The sequence below is a fragment of the Oryx dammah genome, unplaced genomic scaffold (genome assembly GCF_014754425.2).
Source record: "Oryx dammah isolate SB20612 unplaced genomic scaffold, SCBI_Odam_1.1 HiC_scaffold_17, whole genome shotgun sequence".
NCBI classification, from domain to species: domain Eukaryota; kingdom Metazoa; phylum Chordata; class Mammalia; order Artiodactyla; family Bovidae; genus Oryx; species Oryx dammah.
Window position 1 is genome coordinate 5,913,157 of NW_024070201.1, and position 21,654 is coordinate 5,934,810.

Sequence of the window (21,654 nt, forward strand, 5' to 3'; positions counted from 1 at the left end):
GGGCCGACTCCGAGTGAGGCCTCCCGTCAGCGCGGGTGACCACGTCCCGGGGTGAAGGCAACCTGCCGGCGTTTGGGCTTCCATTAAATGAATAGTTGTAACGGTCTCAGCGGCTGCGTAACGTCAACCTTCGACAGCTGGCCGTGGAAATGGAAAAAAAGTGTTGGACGGCAGAACAGCATCAGAGGATAAATTTTATAATCAGACACTGTATCTTTTATTTTTAAACATTTGTTTTTCTGTCTTGGAGGCGGAATAACTGACGAAAGTGTTCAAATTTCAGAAAGTCATCACGAGCAACAGGAACCACGTTTCAGACTAGGCCTCACTCCTTTTTTTTATATATATATATATTTTTTCTCACTTTTTAATCTGAATGTGGCTAGAATGGAATGTATACATTCATACATTGTTCGATCGCCAAGTCGTGTCTGATTCTTCGCAACCCCGTGGACTGTAACACACCAGGCCTGCCTGTCCCTCACCATCTCCGCCGAGTTTGCCCAAGTTCATGTACATTGAGTTGATGCTAGCCAACCGTCTCATCCTCTGTGGCGCTTTTCTTCTGCCCTCAATCCCAAGATCAGGCAGGGTCTTTTCCAATGAGTGGGTACATTCGTATGCAGGTATATGTTAGTCGTGAAGGAACCACAGAGGAGCTTTTATCAATGACGTTTATATAGTTAAGTGACATGTTCGTATAGTTAAACAAAAATCGTAAATACAAAATCTTGGTTTGCTCCCCTCTCTAGCAGTGTGTGAACACAGTGGCATACAGTAAATATTTGCTATATTGCAGCAAGGGAATTTTTTAGTTTATGTTTTGTGAAGACTCTCTTTGTGAATGATATCAGATGATTTCTTCTCTCAGGGGAACCCCAGGGGGGCAAATATTTCAAAAACTTCCAAATAAGCTGCTTAATTAGGCAGCCGGGGGAATTCCAAAACCCTGAACCATTTCCCATTTCCTGTCCCTGTCATTTCTGCCTGCCAGTCAATCACAGAACAGCAGGGCTTCTGTTCAAGTGTTAGTAGTAAAAAGAAAGTATTCATAACAGATTGTGATACAGAGAAAAGAAATGCCGTGACTCCCAATGACTAAAAACTTCCAAATATGCACGAGTTCAGTATTTAGTTCAAGTTACAATTTCTCTGAAAGTTACCCAACTTTCTTTTTATGTGTGGGAAAATAAATATAGCAAGAACTGTTCATTCTGGATTCAAGACTATTTCTCATTTTCAATTCTTGTCCTAACCAAAACAGTATAAGGGAAAATTCGTATTTCAAAAACTGAAAGTCCATAGATATTTCAAAAAAAAAACTGCGTAATAACATTCAGGTATAATAACTATAACTTTAACCGTGTATAACCTTGTGCTGCTGCTGCTAAGTCGCTTCAGTCGTGTCCGACTCTGTGCGACCCCATAGACAGCCACCCACCAGGCTCCCCTGTCCCTGAGATTCTCTAGGAAAGAATACTGGAGTGGGTTACCACTGCCTTCTCCAGTATAACCTTGTAGTTGAATGTTAAATTTATTGTTGCCCACTTACTCAGTTAATCTTTTTAATATTTACAGTGTAGAATTGCTGGTGATTTTTTAAAATAAGGTGTGTATTTCTACTGAGGTTGCTATCCTAATATTTTTCACATATATGTCAACAAAATATTTACAGGATCCAAGACAATTTTGAAGAATATAAGATTGAAGGGACTTATCCATGAGATAATGAGTTATATAGTAAAGTCATAGTAATTAAGATAGTACTGAGTTAGCACAAGGATGGACAAATAAAGGAACAAGATACAGTGCCTAGAAATATATATATATGAACCTGACGGTATTATATTACATATCATTGAGAAAAGGATTTAACTGGTCAACAAGTAATAATGAGTGGTTACACTAATGAAAAGTAAAATTAAATGGTAACCTAAACTGTTTTTAAAAAAAAGTTCTAATGGGTAAAAACCCTAAAGGGAACAGCTCTCTGTATGAATCTAGGGATTTTAACACTTTGTGAGTAACACTTTGTGAGTTATAATCCTTTGCACTTATTCTCAATAGACCAATGGGAGCTTATTTATGTTGGCTCTTGAGTCCTTTTTTAAAAATTTATGTGTATATTTTAATTACTTATTTATTTGACTATGCTGAGTCTTAGTTTTGGCACAGAATCTTCGATATTTGTTGCAGCATGCAGGACCTTTAGTTGTAGCGAACCCAGGCCCCTGCATTGAGAGCATAGAGTCTTAGCCACTAGACCACCAGGGAAGTCATTCCTGAGTCCTTTAGAAATGGCCCTGGTAGTCTTTGATTGCTTTCAATACTGGCTTTGTACATCTCTTACCCAGTAATTATAATGAGCTATTTATTCAAAGTGCTTTCCTTCAGTGGGAAATGATATTTAAGACCATAATCTAACTGTCTGTGGTACTGTTATTCACTTGTGAAACCATTTGATGTCATATCAGTGGCTCTGTGTCTCAGTGCAGAATTCAGTGAGAGGCAAAGTGATAGCTAAAAAGTGATTTATTAGAATAACATGCTTGTGAGGCTTACAAGCAGGCAGGCAAGGGGGTGCCATGCCCCAGGATCTTACTGGGCTAGAGTTTTATAATCAAAGGAAAAATGAAAGAGGGAGAAGAACTCTTTGGTCTTTCTTGAGTAGACCTCAGAGTACTTTCCATTGAGTAGACTTTATTTTGGGGGGGCTCCAAAATCACTGCAGCCATGAAATTAAAAGACGCTTGCTCCTTGGAAGAAAAGTTATGACCAACATAGCATACTAAAAAGCAAAGATGTTACTTTGCCAACAAAGGTCCATCTAGTCAAAGCTATGGTTCTTCCAGTAGTCATATATGGATGTGAGAGTTGGACTATAAAGAAAGCTGAGTGCCGAAGAAGTGATGCTTTTGAACTGTGGTGTTGGAGAAGACTCTTGAGAGTCCCTTGGACAGCAAGGAGATCCAGCCAGTCCATCCTAAAAGAAATCAGTCCTGAATATTCATTGGAAGGACTGATGCTGAAGCTGAAGCACCAATACTTCGGCCACCTAATGTGAAGAACTGACTCACTGGAAAAGACCCTGATGCTGGGAAAGATTGAAGGTGGGAGGAGAAGGGGACGACAGAGGGTGAGATGGTTGGATGGCATCACCAACTCAATGCACATGAGTTTGAGTAAACTCTGGGAGTTGGTGATATACAGGGAGGCCTGGCATGCTGCAGCCCATGGGGTCACAAAGAGTCGGACACGACTGAGCAACTGAACTGAACTGAACTGGAGTAGAATAATGCTTCCATCATCAGTTCCTCCTCCAGGCTGAGCAGGAAAGTTTTCTTGTTCCCTACATGGTCAATTTAAGTCCACAAGTTATTGTTTTTTATGTGTGCAGAGAGCATGTCCTAACAATCATTACTGAGCTCACTGAGATATGTGGGTTTTAGGCCACCACTGTTTTATTGTTTGGGGGCGTCTCATGCTCCTGATGCATTGTCTTGTTGCTAAGCAACCCTACCTGGTTTTGTGGTTAAGCAAACCTGCTTTCTTGAGTAATCATTAACTTACAAGGGTGGCCCATGTTTTTTCTACTTATAATGTCCTAGTGAGATTAATTATTTAATCACCTACTTTGTCCCTTTACTCTGTTCCCATCAACTGTATTTTTCTTATAACCTGTTCTGTGGACAAAGCTGGATAACCCTTGATTGTACATCTGTAACTCCCTTCCTTCACACTGAAAAATCCTTATTCTCACCTCCATTTTCTTCCTGCCCTGTAGGCAATGGTTTAAACATTTTTATGGTTCTTTTTTTAATTCTAAAAATATATATATTTATCCATATTTTTTTATTAGATAAATGGTAACACACTTTTTCCCACCTTTTCCACTTACTAATTCTGGAGATCATTCAATACTAGTATAGATAGATTTCTCATTTCTGCACAGTACTCCATAGTGTAGCACTATATAGATAACTAGTCCCTGTTGGGGAAAAAATTAATCAGTTGATCTAAGAAAGAAATGGAAAATTTATTTGAGCCAAATTGAGTGTTATAACCCAGGAATAGGTTCTCAGAAAGCTCTAAGAACTGTTCTGCCTCTTAAAGGTCAAAGCACAGTTATATCAATATAAGTTTTTGAGACAGAGGGCTGTATATTAAATGACGTATTATTGACAGTTTATAGTAATTAAGCAAGTAATGGGCCCCTTCCTAGATTAAGAAGGACTGTTATCTTTTAAGGAACTGTCTTGTTGGTACTAGGAGAATGTTGCTCTGTATAGTTGAACAGGTATTCCTGCAAATGGAGAGGTCTGGTCGATGTTTAATGCAGTTACATAATGCACAGTGGCAGGAAAGAGGAGGCCAAAGGGCTGAGAACATTTTTTGTGTTTTGTTTTTTTTTCTTGGCTTGCTATAAAATGTAATTTTATTTCATATACCATAATGTATTCAACTACTTCCCTATTGATGGACATCTGGGTGGTTTCCAATCTTTTGCTGTTACAAATAATACTATAATGAATAGTCATGGACATTTTGTTCTAGGATATATTCCCAGAAGTTGGATTCTTAGGTCAAATGGCAAATTCATATGTAATTTGGTAGACTTGATCAAATACCCCTTCCCTTTCATGGAAGTATTAGCATTTTGCAATCCAGTCAGCAATGTATGTAATTTCCTTTTTTCTACACCGCTTCATCCAGGAGATGGGCTTCCTTGGTGGCTCAGCTGGTAAAGAACTGGCCTGCAGTGTGGGAGACCTGGGTTCGAGCCCTGGGTTGGGAAGATCCCCTGGAGAAGGGAATGCTACCCACTCCAGTATTCTGGCCTAGAGAATTCCATGGACTGTATAGTCCATGAGGTCACAAAGAGTTGGACACAGCTAAACGACCTTCACTTCACTTTCATCAAGGAGATATGTTGTCAAACTTTTGAATTTTTGCCAGTCTGTTAAATAGTATTTCAGTGTAGTTTTAATTTCATTGCTTTATGATGAATGAGATTGATAATCTTTTCAGTGCATCAATTGCATATGTAATGGTTGTTTAATTTTTTAGGAAGTATAAAAGAATGTTCAGTTCAGTTCAGTTCAGTCGCTCAGTCGTGTCCGACTCTGCGACCCCATGAATCGCAGCATGCCTGGCCTCCCTGTCCATCACCAACTCCCGGAGTTCACTCAGACTCACGTCCATCGAGTCCCTGATGCCATCCAGCCATCTCATCCTGGGTCGTCCCCTTCTCCTCCTGCCCCCAATCCCTCCCAGCATCAGAGTCTTTTCCAACGAGTCAACTCTTCGCATGAGGTGGCCAAAGTACTGGAGTTTCAGCTTTAGCATCATTCCTTCCAAAGTAATCCCAGGGCTGATCTCCTTCAGAATGGACTGGTTAGATCTCCTTGCAGTCCAAGGGACCCTCAAGAGTCTTCTCCAACACCACAGTTCAAAAGCATCAATTCTTCGGCGCTCAGCTTTCTTCACAGTCCAACTCTCACATCCATGTATGACCACTGGGAAAACCATAGCCTTGACTAGATGGACCTTAGTTGGCAAAGTAATGTCTCTGCTTTTCAATATGCTATCTAGGTTGGTCATAACTTTTCTTCCAAGGAGTAAGTGTCTTTTAAAAGAATGTTAGGATTTATTATGATATTATTAAAGAAAAAAATTGTTCTGACATTTGTCAAAACATTAACAAGTAATGAACAACAGAAAGGAAGACTTAAGACTGTTGCAATAAAGCATTGCCATGAGGAGAGAGATCAGGCTCAACTCTGAATACCGCAAAGATAGCTGAAAATTTGTAGCCAACCAGTGGAATGAAGGGTCAGTGGATGTAAAATTACTTAGTGGAGACATCAAGGGCAGGTGGATCCTTGCTGAAGATTGGCTGAGAGCTTATATATATCAAAGGTGGAGGATAAAGAATTTAATCAGATATTAAGGTTGGGCACATTCTCACTAACATGACAGCAAGATTCTTGCTAAGACTGGGCTAGAAAGGCCAAAGATGCATTGGGGAGTGACAAATGGAGAAGGCACTAATTTAAATCTATGTAGGAGAAGGCAGTGGCACCCCACTCCACTGCTCTTGCCTGGAAAATCCCATGGACGGAGGAGCCTAGTAGGCTGCAGTTCATGGGGTCGCTAAGAGTCAGACACAACTGAGCGTCTTCACTTTCACTTTTCACTTTCATGCATTGGAGAAGGAAATGGCAACCCACTCCCGTGCTCTTGCCTGGAGAATCCCAGGGACGGGGGAGCCTTGTGGGCTGCTGTCTATGGGGTCGCACAGAGTCGGACACAACTGAAGCAACTTAGCAGCAGCAGCAGCAAACTTTACCCTGGTTTACTGTGCTTTTCCTGGAAACTTCCCCGTAACTGGCCTCCTCACACCCTTCTTTCTGTTTTGAGGTGAAAGTGGTATTTAAGCCTGTGGCTTAGTCCATCTCAGGGAATTACTCAGTTTCCCCAGGGTATCTCCCATGTATGCACGAGGTAGGTATGTGAAACTTTTTTCTGATGTTTTTCTTGTTAATAGTCTTTTATTACAGGGGTCTCAGCCAAGAACTCAGAAGGGCAGAGGGGAAATTTTTTTTCTCCCTAACATCAGTATATACCATAAGGAAGGAAAAATTCTTCCTTTGCCCATCTTAGGTTCCCCAGCTGGGATGCTGGAAACTAGACTGGCCAAAGATAGATTGGCAAGAGAAAAACAAGTTTATTAACATGTGCATTACACATGTATGAATAAGAATCCTCAGTTATGAATAACATTAAAGATGGGATTAGAACTTGGGTTTTAATACCAGCAAAGGAAAAGAGGCTTGGGGTTTCTGGGTGAGACTCAAGATATAGGAAGGTAATCAGGAAAAGAATGGTAAATAAGAATTGTTTAGTAAGATTTGTTTTACAGTTTTGACTCTTGTCTTCTCCTTTGATAAGAATTTTAAGAGTCATCTTTAAGATACTAAAGAGCAAGACAAAATAATCCATTTTCCAAAAGTACACTTTGGGGTGGCATATTCTGGTACTCCTCAATACAAGAATGAAATGTATACTTTCCTGAATTTTTGAAGTATTTTATTTAAAATTTTAAATAAAACCGAACACATTAAAAATTTGGAAATTTTGGCCATGTCGTAATTTTCTTCCCCAACTTCTAGTTACTTACAACATCCCAAGTATTACCTTTCCATCTGTTGGGGAAAAAAAATCACTATCTGTATTAAATTCATGACAGCTTTAAAATGTTGTTGTCTGTAGCAAAAGTCAAAATTTTAATATCAGAAATATTATTTAAAAGCTTAATTAGTGAATTTTAATTGATATAAGTTCAAATATCAGCAGCTCTAATTTTAAAAAAATCATTGCGTTAACAGCCATTAAAAACAATGAAATAATTCTATTTGCAGCAACATGGGTGGACCCAGAGAGTGTCAAACCGAGTGAAGTAAGTCAGACAGAGAAGGAAGAGTATCCTATGACATCCGTTATATGTGGAATCTAAAAGGAAATGATACAAATGAACTTACAAAACAGAAAGAGACTCACTGACTTAGAAAATAAACTTATGGTTGCCCGAGGGAGGGGATAATTAGTGAGTTTGGAAAGATCATGTACACAGTGCCATATTCAGAATGGATAACCAACAAGGAGCTATTATATAGCACATGAAACTCTACTCAGCGTTATGTGCCAGCCTGGATGGGAGGGGGACTTTGGGGAGAATGGACAGGACACATGTATATATATGGCTGAGTCCCTTCACCGTTCACCTGAAACTATCACAACATTGTTAATCGGCTATACCCCAATACAAAATAAGAAGTTTAAAGTCTGAAAAAAAAAATCAATGAGTTAAAAGTTAGTATGGGACTTCCCTGGTGATGCAGCAGATAAGAACTCGCCTGCCAATGCAGGGACATAGGTTCGATCCTTGGTCTGGGAAGATTCCATGTGCCACGGAGCAGCTAAGCCTGTGAGCCACAACTTCTGAGTCTGAAGTCTAGAGCCTGTGAGCCACAACTTCTGAAGCCTGCGTGCCCTAGAGTCGCACACTGCAACTACTGAGCCTGCTTGCTGCAACCACTGAAGCCTGCAAGCCTAGATCCTGTGCTCCACAGCAAGAGAAGCCACTGCAGGGAAGCCCTCACACCACAGTGAAAAGCCCATGTGCGGCAACAAAGACCCAGTGAAACCAAAAATAAACAAGAAAATAAAAGGATGATGAAGATTTATATAAGTGGACTAAAGATGTACCCTGTGAACTCCGCTGGTGCTCTGTGATGACCCAGAGGGGTGGGATGGGTGGGCAGTGGGAGAGAGGCTCACTAGGGAGGGGATATATGTATACTTCCAGCTGATCCACATTGTTGTACAGCAGTTATCCTTCAATTAAAAAAAAGATGCCCCCTGCTTATTAGCTTCATATTACTTTTTCACAGCAGACTCAGACTACTAGCTCAAAATCTTGCCTCTGACAAACTCAAATTTTTACACATCTAATTACTTTAACTGTATCCTAAATAACCATATTTTAAGTCATTTAGATCCTGCCTGTTTTGCATACCCAGAATCCACAAGACAAATCCTCAGTCTAAGAAACCAAGTCCCTGCTGGCCTTCTGAGATCCATGACTAAGCTGTCTGCAACAGCACTTAGACGAAACCTCCTGCCTCGTTCCCCTCCTGCCTGGGAGTTCCCTTGCCTTCTTCCCCTCCTGGTGGTGGCCCCACACCTCTGACTGGAAGGTCACCCACCCTCTATGGGAACTTCCCTTGCCTGAAACCTGCCAAGCACACCAGAGTAAAGCTTGTTGTGCCCTACTGCCACCTGCTGGTCTTTTCTTTAATAAGCCCCCAAATCCTCAAACTTAGTAACAAAAGGGAAAGACCTGCCACTGGAGAAAAAACTGTCATAAGGAGTCATGCTCGCATACACAAGGCATAGAGAACCTTGTTCCTTCTATACATATTTCCTTTTGAGGAAGGAGAAGATAACAGACTTCTAGGATCCAAAAAGCTGATGAAGGTCTAGGGGAAGTTTTTCCTGTGGTTTTTCAGAAAGCAATCATGAGAGAGAAATTGAGCAGCTCAATCTAGTAGAATTATTTGAAAGCCTTAGAAAAGTGCAATAAATAAAACTTTAGATGACCTAGAAAGTTGAGTTCTCTTCACAACATAGGTACACTATATTAAATAGTGAAAACATACCATTTTATAAGTAACAGTGCAAAATTATTCAAATCTTTGAAGTATATGCAATACGTCACAATGTATAAAACGTGGGCATTACGGTGAAAGAGATTTTGCTTTAATCTCTGCTGTTTCTCCTTGAGTGACATGCCTATGAACAAATTACTTAACTCTTTGATTCATTTAAGAATCATGGAGGTGAGTGGCCAAGATAGCAGAGTAGGAACATCCTGAGCTCATCTCTTCCCACAGGCAAACCAAAACTACAACTACTTACAGAGCAGCTATCAATAAGAAAGACTGATATCTAGAAGAAAGATTGTCTACAACTAAAGATATAAAGACAAAGAGATGGGTAGCAGAGGAGAAGACACAGTATGGTAAAGACCCATACCTCCAAGTGGGTGAGCCGCAAATGAGAGGATAATTACAATTAACAGAGGTTCTCCCAAAGGAACAAGGGGTCTGAACTCCACATTGGGCTTCCCATCCCAGGGAAGATGAACCCCAAAATATTTGGCTTTGAAGGCTAGTAGGGCTTACATTGGGGAGAGCCAAAGGGTTGTGGGAAGCAGAGACTTCACACTAAAAGGGTACATACAAAATCTCACATGTTCCAGGACCCAGGGCAGAAGCAGTCATTCGAAAGGAGCCTCGGTGAGACCCACCTGTTGATCTTGGAGAACCTCCTGGAGAGGCAGGAAGCAAATGGAGTTCATCCTTGTAACATACACAGTGATGACTTTTGGCAGCTCATTCTACCACTAGGACACTGGTGCTGGGAACTGCCATTTTGGAATCCTCCCTCTAGCTTATTAATATTAGGACCAAGCCCTGCCCAGCAGGCAGGCTGCCTTAAGACCTGCTGAGGCCATAGCCATCCTAAAACATGGCCTTGTCCAACAGAGGGCCCCAAACCTGGCTCCATACACCAGTGAGCCTGCACTAGTCCCAGGAACCCCAGGACACTGCAACTAGAGACCTGGGGACACAGCTCCAAGCACCAGTTCACTAGCATTGAGACCGGCCATCCACCAGTGAGCAGACATTGGCCCCAAGATTCCATGGGCCCAAGCCCCACCTATCAGTGGGCTAACACACCAACTCCAGAACCCCAGGGCCCTGCAGCCAGAGACCCTAGGACTTACCTCCATCTACCATGCCAGAACCAGCCCCAAGAAGCCAAGGCCCTACCCACTAGTCAGTACATGGGCACAAGTCCCAGGACTATTGCAGCCTCACAGAACTGCCTGGCAGAACCCAACCCATCCATCAGTAAGCCAATAACAGCTCTGAGACACAGTGGACTCTCAGCCAGCTGTCCCAGGGTCTGGCCCCACCTACCAAGTTGCTGACACTAGTTTCAGGACCCTCAAGGCTTTGCACCCAGAGAACCTGGGACATTGCTGTGACCACCAGTGACCAGCATGAGTTCCAGGACAGCCCATGTCCAGGCCCCACCCACCAGCTCTAAGAAACCCTTCAGCCAACCTCCCTGGGATCAAGCTCCACTCACAGAAGGGCCAGTACCAGCTCTGGGACACCTCAGAACTTGTAGTGAGCCATATCAGAGATTGGCCTCACCTACCAGCAGGTTGCTACTGTGTCTAGGAATCCCAGCCCTCTATCCAGGTTTTACTGAGCAGTGGGCCAGGAGCCCTGGGAACCCAGTGGGGCTCTGCAGCCAGCTGCCTGGTGACCTAGCCCCACTAACTAGTGGCTTCATGGGCCAGCCACACCCATCAGACCACTCAGTGTAGTTAGCCCACCACAACAGAGGACCAATGCACCCCCCTCTGGGGGTACCACTAGAGCATATTGCTCTGGTTACCAGACAAGAGTGTGCTGCTTGGATGCATAAGACCTCTCTACAAATGGCACTTCTCCAAGGTTGGGAAATTTAACCAGCCTACCAAATACATAACAATAAAAAGAACAAATTAGGCAAAATGAGGTGACAGAGGAACATAAGATGATCAAAGGACTCAGGAGAAGATAGAATGGACAGAGTGAGATGTTAGATGTTTTTAACAGAGAGTTAAAAATATAAAGAAGGACCAAACAGAGATGAATACAAAAGCTGAAATGCAAAATATAATAAAAGAAATCAAGAGTAGATTAGATGTAATAGAGCAAAAAATCAGTGAGCTGGAAGACAGAATAATGGAAATCACTGATGTTAAACAGGAAAAAAGACAAAATAATAAAAGAAATGAGGACAGTTTAAGAGATCTCTGAGACAATACCAAGTACACTTATATTCACATTACAGGGGTCCCAGAAGGAGAAGAGAGAGAAAGGAGCAGAGAACATATTTGAAGACATAATAGCTGAAAACTTCCCCAGCCTAGTGACAGAGTCAATTCCTAGGCAGGGTCCCCAAGGAGGAGAAAGGGGTCTGGAATTCTCGAGGAGGAGGTAAGGACAAATATTTCTTTTTTTCTACATTCCTTAGTAAGGATTATATAACACAATGTATCCTGCTTTTTTGTTGCTATCACAACAAGCTGTGGAAAATTCTTAAAGAGATGAGAATATCAGACCACCTGACCTGCCTCCTAAGAAATCTGTATGCAGATCAAGAAGCAACAGTTAGAACTGGACATGGAACAGCAGACTGGTTCCAACTCAGGAAAGAAGTACATCAAGGCTATATATTGTCACCCTGCTTATTTAACTTATATGCAGAGTACATCATGTGAAATGCCGGACTGGATGAAGCACAAGCTGGAATCAAGATTGCCAGGAGAAATATCAATAACCTCAGATGACACCACCCTTATGGCAGAAAGCAAAGAAGAATTAAACAGCCTCTTGATGAAAGTGAAAGAGGAGAGTGAAAAAGTTGGCTTAAAACTCAACTAAGTTCAGAAAACTAAGATTGTGGTATCTAGTCCCATCATTGCATGGCAAACAGATGAGGAAACAGCGGAAACAGTGGCAGACTTTATTTTGGGGGGCTCCAAAATCACTGCAGATGGTGACTGCAGCAAATTAAAAGATATTTTCTCCTTGGAATAAAAGTTATGACCAACCTAGACAGCATATTAAAAAGCAGAGACATTACTTTGCTGAAAAAGGTCCATCTAGTCAAAGCTATGGTTTTTCCAGTATGGTTTTTCACATATATGGATGTGAGAGTTGGACTATAAAGAAAGCTGAGTGCTGAAGAATTGATGCTTTTGAACTGTGGTGTGGGAGAAGACTCTTGAGAATCCCTTGGACTGCAAGGAGATCCAACCAATCCATCCTAAAGGAAATCAGTCCTGAATATTCATTGGAAGGATTGATGCTGAAGCTGAAACTCCAGTAATTTGGTCACCTGATGCGAAGAATTGACTCATCTGAAAAGACCCTGATGCTGGGAAAGATTGAGGGCAGGAGGAGAAGGGGACAACAGAGGATGAGATGGTTGGATGGCATCACCAACTCAATGGATATGGGTTTGGGTAAACTCCGGAAGTTGATGATGGACAAGGAGGCCTGGCGTGCTGCGGTCCATGGGGTCACAAAGAGTCGGACATGACTGAGTAACTGAACTGAACTAAACTGAATGTATCCTGCTTGAGGACATGTTTCTCCTTCCTGAAAACCTTCTGACTAATCCTGTTATCTTAAAATGTATATTATGGGAATGGGTCTAGTAAGATCTTTACAATCTTGAGACATTCTTTTGATTTATTGTAATAACCAATTAGAAAGTATATAACTCTCTTGCTAAGACTAGGGGTGGGGGCACTCTCTGTCCCCCTTCTGATGTCTGTGTCAGAAGCATTCTTTGTCCCTTTTCTTACTTTAATAAAACTTTTTATTACACAAAATCTCTGAGCAATCAAGCCTCATCACTGGCCCCAGATTGGATTCCTCTTCTCCAGAGGCCAAGAATCCCAATGTCTTTTCATGAGTTGGCTCAACCTTTCACTAGGGAAGGAAACAGGCACACAGGTCCAAGAAGCACAGGCAGTCATGAGTGGGATTAATGCAAAGAAGACTAAGACCAAAACAATAAGAACAAGCAAAATATTATAATTAAAATGTCAAAAATGAAAGATAAAGAAAGAATACTAAAAGCAGCAAGGGAAAAGCAACAAGCACAAGGGAACTCCCATAAGGCTATCTGTTGGCTTTTCAGCAGAAACCCTGCAGGCAAGAATGGAGTGGCATGATGTACTTAAAGCAATGAAAGAGGAAACTTATAACCAAGAATATCTACCCAGCAAGGCTTTCATTCAGGTTTCATGGTGAGATCAAAATCTTTACAGACAAGCAAAAGCTCAGAGTTAAGCACCACCAAACAAGCTTTACAAGAAATGTTAACAAGGCTTCTCTAAGTGAAAAAGAAAAGGTCATAACTAGAAACAATGAAAATTATGAAAGGAAAAATTTGATTGGTAAAGGCTAGCCTACAGAAAAGGTAGGAAATAAAGCATGTACAAAGCTAGTAGGAAGGTTAAAAGAAAAAAAAATAGTAAAGTTATCTATATCTGCAGTAAGTAGTTAAAGGATCCATAAAACAAAAATATGTAATATATGATGTCAAACAAGAGTAAATGAGGGGGAAGAGGAGTAAAACTGCAGGGTTGTTAAAATGCATTTGAAATTAATAGACCACAACATAATATTATATTGTATTATATATTATATTGCATTACATTATATATGTATATATATATAAACCTTATGGTAACTGCAAACCAAACAGCTATAATAGATATACACACACACAAAAGAAAGGAATCCAAGCATAACACTGACGATGGTAATCAAATCACAAAGAAAGAGGAGAGAAAAAGTCAATAACCAAAAAAGGAAAAAAAAAAAAACTACAAAAAAAAAATCAAAATTAACAAAATGGCAAGAAGTATATACCTATCAATAACTACTTTAAATGTAAACGTACTAAATCCTTCAATCAAGACATAGAGTGGTTAAATGGACACAAAAACAGAACCTATATTTATGTGGCCTACAAGAGACACATTCAGATCTAAAGACTGACATGGACTGAAATGAGAGAATGGAAAAAGTTATTCCATGAAAATGGAAATAAAAGCTGGGGTAGCAATATTAGGGTCAGACAAAATATATGTTAAAGAGGGTAACAAGAGACAAAGGAAAGCAACATAATGTTTAAAGGGTCAATCCAAAAAGAAGATATAACAACTATAAATATATATGTACCCAACATAGAAGCATGTAAATACAGGAAGAAAATATTAACAGACAGAAAGGGAGAAATCGATAGGAACATAATAATAGTTGGAAACTAACACCCTATTTACATCAATCCACAGGTCATCCAGGCACAAAATCAATGGGGAAATGCATGTCTTAAAATGACACATTAGACCAAATTGACTTTGTGTGTGTGTATATATATATATATATAGAGAGAGAGAGAGAGAATCTCACCCAACAATGGCAGAATACACATTCTTTTCAGATGCACATGGGACATTCTCCAGGATAAGTCACATGCCAAGCCACAAAACAAGTCTCAATAAATTTAAGAAAACTGAAATTATATCAAGCATCTTTTCTAAGCACAGTGCTAAGAAAAAAATAAGTTACAAAGAAAAAACCTGCAAGAACCCCACAAACATATGAAGATTAAACAACAAGCTACTAAACAACCAAAGGATAAGAGAAAAAACTAAAAAATATCTGGAGACAAATGAAATGAAAACATGATAATCCAAAATCTATGGGATACAGGAAAAGCATTTCTAAGATGAAGGTTTACAGCAGTAAAGCCTACCTCAGAAAGCAAGAAAAATCTCAAACTACCTAAACTTACACCTAACGGAACTAGAATAAGAAGAACAAACAAAATCCAAAGTTAATAAAAGGAAGCAAATCATAAAAGTCGGAGCATAAATAAAAGAAATATAAAAGGAAAAACCAATAGGAAAGATCAGCAACACTAAGAAGCTGGTTCTTTGAAAAAAATAAACAAAATTGCTCATCAAAAAACAGAGAGGGCCCAAATCAATAATATCAGAAACAAAAGGAAAGTTACAAATGATACCACAGAAATTCAAAGGATCATAAAAGATTACTATGAACAATAAGATGGACAACCTAGAAGAAATGGACAAATTCCTAGAAATGCATAATCTCCTAAGACTGATTGAATCAGGCAGAAATAGAAAATAAGAACAGACCAATTACTAGCAATGCTATTGAATTAGTAATTAAAAACAAGCAAAGAAAAAACTTCCAACAAACAAAAGGTCCTGGTCCCTCCAGGACCAGATGACTTCATATATGAATTCTATCAAACACTTTAAGAAGAGGTAACATCTATCCTTCTCAAACTATTCCAAAAATTTGCAAAGGAAGGGACACATCCCAACTCATTTATGAGGGCAGCATCACCGTGATACCCAATCAGATATTACCAAAAAAAGAAAATAGCAGGCCAGTATCAGTGATGAACATAGAGGCAAAAATCCTCAACAAAATAATGACAAACCAAATCCAAAATTTAAAAGATCATTATCAAGTGGGATTTATATCATGGATACAACAATGATTCAATCTCCACAGATCATCAATGTGACATATCACATTAACAAACAGAAGAATAAAAAATCAAATGATCATTTCCACAGAGGCAGAAAAAGTTTTTGACAAAGTTCAAATCTACGAAGTTCAAATATGATTAAAAACAATTCTCCAGAAAGTAGGCATAGAGAGAACATACCTCAACATAATAAAGGCCATATATGACAAGCTGACAGCTAATATTATACTCAATGGTGAAAAGCCAAAAGCATTCCCTCTAAGATCAGGAACAGGACAAGGATGCCCATTCTCACCACTTTTACTCAACATAGTATTAGAAGTCCTAGCCACAGTAATCAGACAAGAAAAATAACTATAAAAAGTCCAATTCAAAAGGAAGAAATAAAACAGTCTCTGTTTGCAGATAACATGATATGACACATAGAAAATCCTAAAGATGTTCCCAATAAACTACTTGAGCTTATCAATGAATTTGGTAAAACTGTACGATACAAAATTAACGTATAGAAATCTATTGCATTTCTTTACACTAACAATTAACTATTGATAAAAGAAATTAAGAAAAAAATCCCATTTACCTCACATTATAAAGAATAAAATACCTAACTAAGGAAATAAAAGATCTGTGCTTGGGAAACTGTAAGGTAATAATGAAAAAAATTAAAAAGACACAAAATGGAAAGATATATTATGTTCATGAATTGAAATAGTTAATATTGTTAAAATTCCCATACTATCCAAGGCAATCTACAGATTTAGTGCAATCACTATCACAATACTAATGGCATTTTCATAGAACTAAAACAAATATATCTAAAATTTGTATGAAAATACAAATGAACTTGAATAGCTAAAACAACCTTAAGAAGAACAAAGCTACAAGTATAGGCACCCTGATTTCAAACTATCCTACGAAACTTCAGTAAATAAAACAATATGGCATTAGCACAAAAACAGACACTCAGATCAATGGAAGAAAATAGAGAGCCCAGAAATGAACCCACACTTATATGGGCGATTAATCTATGACAAAGGAGGCAAGATTATACAATGCGAAAAAGATAGTCTCTTCAATTATATTTTGTGAAAACTGGACTGCCACATGCAAAAGAATCAGAATGGACTACTCTCCCACTCTATGCCCAAAATTAAATTCAAAATGGACTAAGCTGTTAAAGAATCCACCTGCAATGCAGGAGACCCTGGTTCAATTTCTGGGTCAGGAAGATCCCCTGGAGAAGGGAACGGCTACCCACTCCAGTATTCCAGTCTGGAGAAGTCCATGGACTGAATAGTCCATGGGTTGCAGAGTCAGCCATGACTAAGCAACTTTCACTTAACTTTCAAAGACTTAAATATAAGGTTTGAAACCATAAACTTCTAAAAGAAAACATAGGAAGTACACTCCTTGACAACAGTCTTTATAATATTTCTTGGATCTCTCTCCTTGGGCAAGGGAAACAAAAGCAAAAATAAATGGTACTACATTAAAAAAAAAAAAGCCTTTGCACAGCAAAGGAAATAACTAAGAAAATAAGACCACCTATTGAACAGGATAAAACATTTGCAAATGATATACTGATAAGAGGTCACTATCTAAAATATGCAAATAACTCATACATAAAAACATCAAAAAGACAAACAATCCATTTAAAATTGGGCAGAAAACCTGAATAAACATTTTTCTAAGGAAGACATACAGGCACATGAAAAAATGTTCAAAATTGCTAATTAGTGAAATGCAAATCAAAAAAAAATTTAATTATAACCTCACACCTATCAGAATGGCTATCATCAAAATAAACACAAATATTGATAAGAATTTGGAGAAAAGGGAATCTTGTACACTGTTGGTGGGAATTCAAGTTGGTACAACTACTATAGAAAACAGTACAGTAATTTTATAATTGTTTCAACAAGAAAATCACAAAATTTTACATCTTTCCTTTATTTATTTACTAAAGATATTTCAAAAGCTACCGCAACCATCACATAAATTTACATAGATTGGCCCTATTTATATATAGGGATTTCTCTTTGGAAAAAGTTGATTTGAGAGAGGATCAATTACATGCCCTTTGAAGTAAAAATAGGTGTGTTTACAACAAAGAAAAAAGAAACAGTATAGAAAGCCCTCAAAAAAATGTGACTAGAATTATTATATGATCCAGCAACAGCACTCCTAGACATTTATCCCAGGAAAACAAAAACACTAGAATATATACGCACCCCTATGTTCACTGCAGCATTGCTTATAATAGTCAAGGTATGGAACAGCCTGAGTGTCCAGCAAGAGATGAATGGATAAAGATGATGTGGTATATATACATATAGTAGAATATTACTAAACCATAAAAAGGAAATATCTGTTATCTGTGATAACACAGAGGGTATTATGCTAAGGGAAATAACTTAGACAAAGACAAACATCATATGATTTCACTTACATGTTTAATTTAAAAACACAAAACAAATGAAAAAAGCATAAAACATAAACAGTTATAGTACAGAGAACAGCAGGTATATGCCAGAGGGGAGGTAGGTAGGGGGAGGAAAGAACTAGGTGAGGGAGGTTAAGAAATGCAAATTTCAAAAAAAAAAAAAAAGAAATGCAAATTTCTAGTTGCAAAACAAACGAGTCATGGGTATGAGAGAGCTTATTCTTAGGTAGGTTGATAAGACCAGGACCCTTAAGGAGGAGAAAGTGACAAACATTTCTTTCTAAAATGCTTTGTCTTAGTCACATAAATCACATAGTTCAGTTCAGTCCATTCGCTTAGTAGTATCCGATTCTTTGCAACCCCATGGACTGCAGCATACCAGGCTTCCCTGTCCATCACCAACTCCCGGAGCTTGCTCAAATTCATGTCCTTTGAGTCGGTGATGTCATCCAACCATCTCATCCTCTATTGTCCCCTTCTCCTCCTGCCTTCAGTCTTTCCCAGCATCAGGGTCTTTTCAAATGAGTCAGTTCTTCATATCAGGTGGCCAAAGGACTGGAGTTTCAGCTTCAGCATCAGTCTTTCCAATAAATATTCAGGACTGATCTCCTTTAGGGTGGAGTGGTTGGATCTCCTTGCTGTCCAAGGGACTCTCAAGCATCTTCTCCAACACCACAGTTCAAAAGCATCAATTCTTCTATCTGTTTTACATATGGTAATGTATATGTTTCAGTGCTACTCTGTCAATTCATCCCACCCTATCTTGGAGAAGACTTCTTGAAGAAGACTCTTGAGAGTCCCTTGGACTGCAACGAGATTCAACTAGTCCATCCTAAAGGAAATCAGTCCTGAATATTCATTGGAAGGACTGATGCTGAAGCTGAAACTCCAATACTTTGGCCACCTGATGCAAAGAACTGACTCATTGGAAAGGACCCTGATGCTGGGAAAGACTGAAGATGGGAGGAGAAGGGGATGACAGAGGATGAAATGGTTGGATGGCATCACCGACTTGATGGACATGAGTCTGAGTAAACTCCTGGAGTTGGTGATGGACAGGGAGGTCTGGAATGCTGCATTCCATGGGGTTGCAAAGAGTCAGACACAACTGAGTGACTAGGGATGTAACATGCAACATGATAAATATAATTAACACTATTGTATGTTATTTATGAAAGTTAGATTTAGTCCCTAGAGTTCTCATCATGAGAAGAACATTTTTTTTCTGATTCTTTAATTGTGTATCTACATGAGGCGATGGGCTTCCTAGCTGGTAAAGAACCTGACATAAGAGACGTGGGTTCAATCCCTGGGTGGGGAAGATCCCCTGGAGGAGAGCATGGCAACGCAGTCCAGTATTCTTGCCTGGAGAATCCAATGGACAGAGGAGTCTAGCAGGCCAGAGTCCATAGGATCACAACTATCAGACATGACTGAAGCAACTTACCATGCATGCATGCATGAGATGATGGATATTTATTAAACCTGCAATAGTCACTTCATGGACTATGTAAGTCACATCATGGAGTATGTAAATCAAATCATTATATTTATCTTAAACTTATATAGTACTGTGGACTTCCCTTGTGGCTCAGACGGTAAAGCGTCTACATACAATGCAGAAGACCCGGGTTCGATCCCTGGGTCGGGAAGGTCCTCTGGAGAAGGAAATGGCAATCCACTCCAGTACTCTCGCCTGGAAAATCCCATGGAGAGAGGAGCGCGGTAGGCTACAGTCCATGGGGTCGCAAAGAGTCGGACACGACTGAGCAACTTCACTCACTTATACAGTACTGTATGGCAAATATATTTCAGTAAAATTGGGGGAAAAAGAATCACAATATGTATGATTTGTGCACAAATTCTAAGGACAGTGAGAATAAAAAACAGTCCCTTCTCATGAGCTCACAAACTAGCAAAAGAAACCAATAAACAAACCCCATAGTGAAAGTGGCTTGGTCATGTCCAACTCTTTGTGACCCCATGGACTATAGAGAATACTGGAGATCAGAATACTGGAGTGGGTAGCCTTTCCCTTCTCCGGGGGATCTTCCCAACCCAGAGATCAAACCCAGGTCTCCCGCATTGTGGGCAGATTCTTTACTAGCTAAGCTATCAAGGAAGCCTGTCAAAACAAATGCCATCCATATGTCTTCTTTGGAGAAATGTCTATTTAGTTCTTTGGCCCATTTTTTGATTGGGTCGTTTATTTTTCTGGAATTGAGCTGCAGGAGTTGCTTGTATATTTTTGAGATTAGTTGTTTGTCAGTTGCTTCATTTGCTATTATTTTCTCCCATTCGGAAGGCTGTCTTTTCACTTTGCTTATATTTTCCTTTGTTGTGCAGAAGCTTTTAATTTTAATTAGGTCCCATTTGTTTATTTTTGCTTTTATTTCCAGAATTCTGGGAGGTAGATCATAGAGGATCCTGCTGTGGTTTATGTCGGAGAGTGTTTTGCCTACGTTCTCCTCTAGGAGTTTTATAGTTTCTGGTCTTACATTTAGATCTTTAATCCATTTTGAGTTTATCTTTGTGTTTGGTGTTAGAAAGTGATCTAGTTTCATTCTTTTACAAGTGGTTGACCAGTTTTCCCAGCACCACTTGTTAAAGAGATTGCCTTTACTCCATTGTATATTCTTGCCTCCTTTGTCAAAGATAAGGTGTCCATATGTGTGTGGATTTATCTCTGGGCTTTCTATTTTGTTCCATTGATCTATATTTCTGTCTTTGTGCCAATACCATACTGTCTTGATGACTGTGGCTTTGTAGTAGAGCCTGAAGTCAGGCAAGTTGATTCCTCCAGTTCTACTCTTCTTTCTCAAGATTGCTTTGGCTATTCGAGGTTTTTTGTATTTCCATACAAATTGTGAAATTATGAAAAGATGCTCAACATCATTCATTATTAGAGAAATGCAAATCAAAACCACAATGTCAGAATGGCTGCGATCCAAAAATCTGCGAGCAATAAATGCTGGAGAGGGTGTGGAGAGAAGGGAACCCTACTACACTGTTGGTAGGAATGCAAACTAGTACAGCCACTATGGAGAACAGTGTGGAGATTCCTTAAAAAACTGCAAATAGAACTGCCTTATGACCCAGCAATCCCACTGCTGGGCATACACACAGAGGAAACCAGAATTGAAAGAGACACATGTACCCCAATGTTCATCGCAGCACTGTTTATAATAGCCAGGACATGGAAACAACCTAGATGTCCATCAGCAGATGAATGGATAAGAAAGCTGTGGTACATATACACAATGGAGTATTACTCAGCTGTTAAAAAGAATAATTTGAATCAGTTCTGATGAGATGGATGAAACTGGAGCTGATTATACAGAGTGAAGTAAGCAAGAAAAAAAAACACCAATACAGTATACTAACACCTATATATGGAATTTAGAAAGATGGCAATGATGACCCTGTATGCAGGACAGCAAAAAGACACAGATGTGTATAGCAGACTTTTGGACTCAGAGGGA